An 8,749-nucleotide genomic window follows, 5' to 3' on the forward strand; every position below is an offset into this window, starting at 1 on the left:
CCTGTTTGATTTTTTTCATTACGCTAAGCCTGGTTTTACTTTCTGATTGCCAAAGCATGATAAATGGAACAGAGATTACCTAGAGATTTTCAAAGATTTGCTTTCAAATTTTATTTTTCCTGAGCCTCATTAAGCCTGCAGGTTTTATCTACACTTTGTTCTTACGGTAGAGTAGCATTGCCATATATTAATAACCATATTTTTTCATTTGAAATTAAAACCAGATAGAGGCTTCTCATGCTTTGCTTTCAAATCCTATTTTAAAAAATATTGATCATGTGTGTGTTGTTTTTCTTTTCCTCTGACCCTGCTGGCTCTGTAAAGGACAGTCACGAATGAAATGCTTTCAGTCCTGGATCTCTGTGCATTACTGGGTGCAGTTTTGTAGATTTAGCGACAGATTTTAGAAGGTATAATGTACAGATAAAAGAAAAATGTGGTTTCCAACAGAGAGACAGAGAAGGAAAATAAGATTTAAAAGCAGAAGCTGTACAATTAGGGGGTACAGAGCAGCTCAGGCATGATAAGATAGCTGGTGATGTGCTTAGGCGCATCTTTTGGGACCTAAATGCTATTGACAGCTTTTGTCCTCCATGACTTTGGGAGAAACGGCCAAAAACCACCTCATGGCTGAGAGCCCCCAGGCACAGCCCGTGTGATGCTCTCTAGGAGAGGTCTGGAGGAGGGTGGCAGGGACCGGGCATGAGGACAAGATGGGACACACACACACAAGCCACCCTAACATACCTGATGGTGTTTCTTCTGCCGGAGCCAGGAGAACTGACCCACCTTCTGGGTTTTCCAGGTGTACATCTTCCTCTCTCTGTGCCCATCCATGAGCCCCCAGAGGTCTTGGGGCAGCTGGAAGATGTGACAAAAGCTCTCCTGGTGCCACCTATGTGGTGTGGGAAACAGCTTCCTCATGCACCTGGGGATGGTGTGACAGTGCAGGAGCTGGCTGTATCCTCCGAGGTCCAGGGGAAGGTGCTGGAGATACAAGGCCCAAGACAAGTTTGTCTGTTGATGCCTTGCCTTGTTATCATAGGAGTGGGAAACGTGGGTGCACAGAGTAGGGTGAGGACAGACCACCCTTAGGGTGCCACTACAGCAACCCCAGCCATGCCGGGAGCACCATGACCTGGTGCCAAGGCAAAGCCCTTCATTCTGAGACCAACCCAGACCTGTCTCCAAGGCTCCAGGTTCTCCTCGTGACTTTCTCCTCCAGACGTGACCCCAGGAGCTTTGCTTGAACTGGAAAGCAGCTCATTTGGAAAGGTTTTCTGTAGTTCCTCCAGACCCACTCAACAAGCTCTAATAATAACTTACTGCCTTTCTATTTATAAATGAGAACAGCAGTGAGGAACTCGGCTCACACGGCTGAGGCCACCGCAGCCCTGCTGCTCCCACACCAGCCACGGCTCTCACCCTCTGCCATCGAGCTGTCCTGCCAGGGCCCCAGCAGCCCTGCCACCGTGCATGGGAAAGGGCATTTCCCAGAGCTCTTGTCTTTGGGTACATGCACATAATTTTTTATTTTTTGCTTGTTGACAAGGAAATATTTTCTTTTTCAAAACAGGGATTGTTTTTGTAGCAGCTCCTACCCCATTTTTTAAAACAAACATTTCCCAAGCGCTTGATATTTCAGATGATGTTGTTGTTACTGGAACATCAGTGAGAATATCAGAAAACATATTTCTTCGTGAAGTCTGGGGATTTTGTGCTGCCTGTCTCCCAGCAGCCAGATGTGACAGAGAGGACCGATGGATCCTTTTGACCAAGCCAGCTGGATGTGGCCCATGTTGGGGCTGAGTTGGAAAAGCATTTGGGTTTAGACTGACATGCAGTAGCCCAAGGCTAGCTCTCGCCCAGCCTGCAGGCAGGAGGGGAGCAGCACCTCCACTTCAGCTGTGTCAGCTCGAGCCCAGGCTCGAGTCAGGCTGAAGCTGTCTTTGCTGACTCCAGTCTCACGGGAACTGGGTACCTGCTGCCGGTTCTGGTTCTACCCTCAGCGTTGCCTCTGCTCCCCTTCCCAACAGCTCTGGGCCCTGTACCTGCACTTCTGGGGGAGGCTAGAAAGAGTTTTCCCTCTAATACTTCCTCTCACTATCCCCGTACATGCAGGATGCCAGATTTGATGAAAATGTGCTGAGCTGTTCTGACAAATCCTCTGTTCCTAAGCAGATAATAACCAGAAAATCTTCCTAAATAAATCCTGGTTTCGGATCTATGCCTACACTTGTTATTCTTTTCGTACCAATTAACTGCTCCTTCTTGCCCTGAATTGGGGGCATCCTCGGCCCCTCAAAGTAGAAAGGGGGCACAGATTTATGGCCGCTGAAGTCAACACGGGACTGAGTGGAGTTTTATGACCGTAAAAAACAAGAGTTTGATTTGGCAGCATTAATGCACAAGCGACCAGAAACACTCTCCTGAGCTGAGCAGGGATTAGAGGTTGCAGATAGCTATAATCCCAAACTGCAGCGGAAAGTGCTGGGATACCTTTTCATCCTATGTGCAACGAAGCTGGCACATGGATCTGGCCTGGAGGAGAGAAAAGGAATATATTAGAATAATACCTGTTTACTTCTCTCCCTTCAGCATCAAGGTGATATACCTGATAATGAGATGTTCCCCTGGCAAAGAGGACTCTTGGGCTCCATCTGCCCCCATCTCAGACCAGGTCTGACATTGCTGGGAAGTTGAACAAACAAAACTTCCTCGGGGAGGTTCCCGGAGGACACGTTGAAGAAGTGAACATCCCTGCTAGCGGTGGCTGCTGCATCCCTGTGGCCACCAGCCACGTCCACAGCATCTCTGGTCCAGCTTTTCAACCTCCTCCTTCCATCTGCAAAGCCTCGGCCTGTGCCCAAAGCCTCTGGCAGGCAGAGCAGAGCTGCAGAACAAGGCTCTCGCTCATAAGAGAGGCAGCGGTGCCACCTTCAGTGCAGAGCAGCCGGGCCTGGGGGCTGAGCCCCTCTCCCAGCAGCTAGGGGCTCTCCTTGGGAAGCAGGGCTGTCCCTTGGATGGAGGCCTTGCACAGAAAATTGGAAATATTCTGATGAAAGATTCTGCTGTTGTTCTAAGTTTTCCCTAAGAAACGGGAAACTCTGAGAAGCTCTTTTTCTCTGAGTGACATAGCATTACCTGATGAGTTTTCCTCAGATTCAGCCCAATCCTCTTCACCTCCCACATTTCTGCCTCTGCAGCCTGTGGTCCCACGTGGGGAGCACGCCTCCCTTGCTGATGCTCATAAACCACGGCCCTGGGACAGGGGCATCACTGGCATCTCGGTAGTTGCCTGGGAAATTAAGGTATAAATTGGTCTTGCACCAGAGTCCTAAATGTCTTCCAGGCCGTGCATGATTCAGTCTTTCATTGCCCTCATCTCTCATAAATGCTGTCTCTAATGCAGCCACCACACAGTGATAATGCAGAAGGAGCCACATTTCTTGAGGGTTAGGGAAGTATTTGAGTGAAAAAGTGATCCTGAGCAGGCAGGTTGGGGTGCTCTGCGTGCCCGCCTGCCTGGAGCAACGCGCTGAGCCAGGACCATCCCCTGGCGCATCATCGGAACAATCTTAAAAGTTATTTTTTACACAGCCCTTTCTCAGGCCCAGGCCCTATGATCCCAGCAGGTATTTTGCTCCTACCCTTGCTTCAGGACTTCAGCTCACCCCCAGGCCACCCACCCCTGGACTCACACCCCTTTGTGCGTGGCAGCACGAGGTGGGGGGGTCAGTCCCAACAACACCCTCCCTGTGTCAGCCTGCGAAGTGTCAGCAAAGGGTGACCTCGATGCAGGGCACAGAGGGTGAGGGATGCCATGGGGCAGCATGGATGATGATGGCGAGGGACGGGGGGGCACAGCTGGCCTTACCCCCCCTTGGCTGGCCCAGCACCTTGGGAGATGGGAGCAGGATAACTGGGTTGCAAAAAAAATCCTGCAGCTGCGCAGCTGCCTCTGCCTGGTTGCTGGGGGAGGCAGGGGTGTCCCGAGGGTGTTTCGGGGGGGGGGGGGGGTGTTTCGGAGCAGGAGACCCAGCCGTGCAGCTCTGCGGTGTCACCAGGAGGTGGCACAGCACGCATGGAGATGCTGCGGGGACGCGCAGCCTGCGCCAGGCGGGCGGGGACCGCGGAGCCACCGCGCAAAGGGGAGCGCAGTGATTCATTAGGGCAGTTCCAGGAAAGAGAAGAAAAGCCTCGCATCTTCTTTCTCGGAAACCCATTGTGCAAAAATCCTTTCACATGGGGGGGGGGGGGGGGGGGGGGGGGGGGGGAAGGCACAAACCCCACATTTTATTTGGAGAGAAGGGAAAAAATGAGCACATTCCTCTGCCTTTGAAAACACGCAGCTGTCAGGACAGCCACTGTCTTGTGTCCCCATGGCCTTTCCGCATGAGCTGACTCCTGTTCCTCTGCCTGGTGCCCTCATTCACTGCTCTAATAGCCCATCTGTCAGCACGTTCCTCAGGGAAACTTCATTTATGGCTTATATCATATTAATAGTCAGCAGCTCGCAGAGATTTTTCCTGCAGAAGCAGACCCAGGAGGTCTCTGTGGCTGAGCCAGGACAGTTCGTGGCCCCCGAGCCTCCCCCCTGCAGGTCTTGATTTACAGATTCCCAGGTGGGATCAAATGCATTTTCCCCAAAGGAAAGGTTTAGTCCCTCCCTTGTGGGAGCAGTCTTTAGGCACCTGTGTCTGAGGTGATACAGCTGGAAGTGGCAAACTAGTACGTTTTTCTAAACTTTGTCAATTTTCCCTTTTTAGCAAAGGCAGAACAGTGATGTGGAAGGAAGAAATCAGCCATTACAGGCCAGAAGAAATATTTGCTTTCAATGAAATGTTAACCTCCAGCACTTCTGCTAGGAACATTTCATTTCAAGAAAATTATTGTCTATATTTCACCTGAATTTCACCACTTAGCCCATGCCCAATTTGTAACAAAAAAAAAATCTGATTTCTTCCCAGAAAAGAGTTCCTTCCCTCCCAATTTTCCCTTCTTGTGTTTACACATCAAAAGTTAACTGGAAGAGTTAACAGTGACTTAATGGGGTCCTGAGAAAATAGGGACCAAGCGCCTCCTTTGGCTGCTTGTTGGGGTCGTTTGGGCGAAGGAGCACACGGACAGGGCAAGTGGCTGCTGCTCCTTCCCCAGCTGCTCCCCAGCTCAGGGGTCCCCTAAGCTGGAGGGACTTTAGCAGCTCCCCATTTTTCTTGCATGAATTTTTCCAGGTGCTTTATAAAGCCATCTCAGCTTTTAGTTTTCACAGCGTCCTCGTGGATGCAGCTACCTTCATGTCACGCCTGCCAACCTCAGGCTGGCAGAGTCAGTGCAGGGCACCCCTGTGGAGGGCATACGGGGGGGGACACGGAGCTGCTACTCAGAGAGTCCCCATCTGTTTCCTCCTGTAACTGCTACAGCCAGTCTTCCAGGAAAGCCTCAGGACAGTAGATAGATGTTCTGCAAATGCAGGAAATCAGATGTAGATGTTGTGCAATCATTTGCTTACTGGAGCCCATTTCTCGCTTGTCAGTCCCTTGTGAGAGGCAATTACAAATCCTCATGTGAAATGCGGTATAGCCCTGCTACAGAACGTTGGCAGGAGTCTTCTGTCCTATCCTGAGAGAGAAAAAACCATAGTGGTTTCAAGGCCAGTTATTTTTCAAATAAAGCAAAAAAAAGAAAATCTTGCTCTTTTTGTTGTTGTTTCTTAATTCCTACTTAGCATCCTGAAAACCCTTTAGAGGATTTGCATTTAGAACATGAAATGAATTTCTCAGAGTGAGGCCAAAGAAAACCAAGGTGCGGGGGTGGAGGAAGCTGTGGCCCATGCCAGCAGCCAGCGCCAGCAAGTAGAAATCCTCAGCTGCCTAAGGTGAGGCCGAGCACAGCCTCAAAAACTCTCACATCCTCTGCACTTGCTTTAAAGTCAGATAATAAATGTTTGCTAGGACTGGGAACTTAAAGGAACATTTCCAGGGCAGCCCTGTGCAGACCTTGCCTCTTATTCCATCTGTGGATACAGTACTTAAATAGCTGAAGAAATCTAAAAGAGATCATTTACAACTCAATCCTAACTACTACTTCACGACAGGGAGTCGCTGCTCTCAGTTACCTCCTCAGAGACCTGCTGAGCCTGATGTGTGGTTGTTGGAGGCTGGGATCCCACCAGGGTCTGGGGCAGGTGATGGTGGGCAAAAATATCTTCTTTCACATGCCTGGATGGGAAGGAAGATGTCTTAGGTCATCTTGGCAGTTTTTGTGGTTGGAGGAGCTGGTGGCTGGGCTGGCTCCTGGCTCTCAAGGCTGTGGGACACGGAGCGAGAAGACTTGCAAAGAAGAAAGTTGCTCAAAGTGAGGGCTGGGCTGATGTGGCCACCTGCAAGAGAGCTGATTATTTGTAGGCATTCTAGGTTCCTATAGCTGCATGCGTTTACCTGGGAGAGAGAAGGTTGCTGGTGGTAGTGACAATTCTTCCAGCAAATCCACGATATTTTACTGCCACAATGACGCAGAAGGACCTGCTCCAGCGTGCCCCAAATCCATGGGAAGGATTTGCCTTTGGCATCTAGGCTCCCACTGACATCCATCAACCACCTCTGACCCAACCCAAGTCCTTTCCAGGAACACTGATTACCGGACTAGATGTCTTCTGATATTTTCAAATAGCCAAAATTAATTCTGAAAAAACATATGTCTTCATACCAGTGGCATCTAGAGACACACAGTAATGTTTCTAGCTCAGCTGCTGCACAGCCCATGCCCTTCCTTACCTGTCCATAAATCACCATCTGATGTCCGTGCCAGGATAAAGATGCACAGGGACAAACTGGACACCTTCATTTTGCCTAGAACATAAGTTCATGAACTTCTGTTATCATTCAAGCATGATCTAATTGAAACATCATGACTTGCACAATCATCTCCTCCTCTGTCTCCCTCTTCCACTCTTTTAAAAAATGTTTCCTGCTTTTTCCAGCTGGACAAGCTATCCTTCTGCCTGCTTTGAAGTAAATATTTTGTTGGGTTTGGCTGCTGTCACAGCCACACATAGTCTTCTGCCTGATATTTTATCCATCTGCTGCTAAAGAGAATATTTTGAGCTGAGAGTCTCAAAAGGGTTTTGAGGTGCTGAGTAGAATTAGGGAGTACCAATGCAAGAGAAAAATCTTCTCAGCTTTAACATGTGTAGTAATTCAAGCTGAAATGCCTTAAAAATTAAATACTTCGAGAGATGCTCGTTACGACATGCTGGTACTCACGTGCTGCAAACTGGAGAGCGTACGCTGGTTCGCATTAGCTGAGGACCTGATACACCCTGTTCACCCCCCTCCACATGCGGAGATGTAATCCAACACTGATTTCCTCTTTTGTCTCAAGTGAATGGAAAAAGAGAATTGGCCTCCCGTGCCATCGAGGTTGCCAACATCTGCCTTGCCTCATTTCTTCTGCTTGAAGAACATCTGGCTCTGCTCTGGGACAGCCATGTTTGGCCACATGTGTTGTACGGGAATGAGCTGTGCTCGCTGTGACAAAGCCTCTCGCAGGTCTGCTGGCCGGAGGACGGCCTCTGCCCGGCTGGAGATGCTCACTGCCCTCGTGGCATGGGAGATGTCTTCATGGTGCCTTTCCTTCCACAGCAGACACAAATAACGTTCTGTTTGATGCTGGTCTCGTCTCCTGTTTTGTCTTTTTTTTTTTTCCCCCTGTGTTGCTCTGAACAAAGGATGGGTTTTGTTCAGTTGAGCTACAAGATCTGGGGGTGCCTGCCTGGGAGAAAGCACGCATGGCCGTGGCACTGCTGCTGTGGAGAGGGGTTACAGGAGGGGCTGCGAGGAGCTGCACGGGGCTGGAGTACGTTTCCTTTACTCCGGGGGTGTCTGTGGGCAGGACACCATCCTGTAGGCCACTGCAGGCAGCGCTGCTACTGGCTTCCTGCAGGACACCAGTCCTTTGCTTAACATTGCTCAGCTTTGCCCTCCTATTCTAGAGAAGTTTGTCTCATACTTATTTTGAAGCTTGCATCACTTTTTTTTTGTGAAGTTCCTTGAAATTCTCAGAAATATCACTTCTTGTTGTTGTTGCTTACTTGCACTTAAGGGGAGATGCTTAACTAGCATTTGAACTAGGCGACCTTTCTAGCTCTATCACAGCTGTGAGAGGACAAGGAGACCTGGAAATCCCTGTCATTCCTCTCCAGACATTTTTCAAATACCCATTTATCCCCAAAACCTTGCAGGGTGAAATGCTGTCCCTGAACTCCCAAACCTTGAACACGCATGTGCCTTGCTCCCCTGGTCCCCAGCACTCAAAACCTACCAGCGGGCACCGTTTTTCTCACCTAACCTGAAAGACACGGGCTGCTCTTTGCTGTCACTCCGGGATGCCTGGCTGGGGTATGGCACTCGGGGATCAGTGCTGGAGGCAGCTGGTGGTGAATGGCCTTTTGTGTGCTTTGTTGCTTTGCTGCATAAAGAGGGCATTATTAAATCTAATCAATAAGAAACTCTCTATTAATAAGACTAAGTTATTGCATGAGTTACTGCAGGGAACGTGCAGCATCCTCAGGAGGGAGCTGCCTCACCCACTTTGTTTTGGGACATTGGACGCACCCTGCAGCACTACCAACATGTTCTGGTTCAGCTTTGTCAGCAGAGACACCATGTGCTTGGAGGACTCGTGCTGGAAAACAAGGAGAATAACCAAAATGTTAGGCCAGTTTTGGAGCTGGCTTGCATGTGGGAGC

This window comes from Strix uralensis, chromosome 19, assembly GCF_047716275.1.
Source record: "Strix uralensis isolate ZFMK-TIS-50842 chromosome 19, bStrUra1, whole genome shotgun sequence".
NCBI classification, from domain to species: Eukaryota; Metazoa; Chordata; class Aves; order Strigiformes; family Strigidae; genus Strix; species Strix uralensis.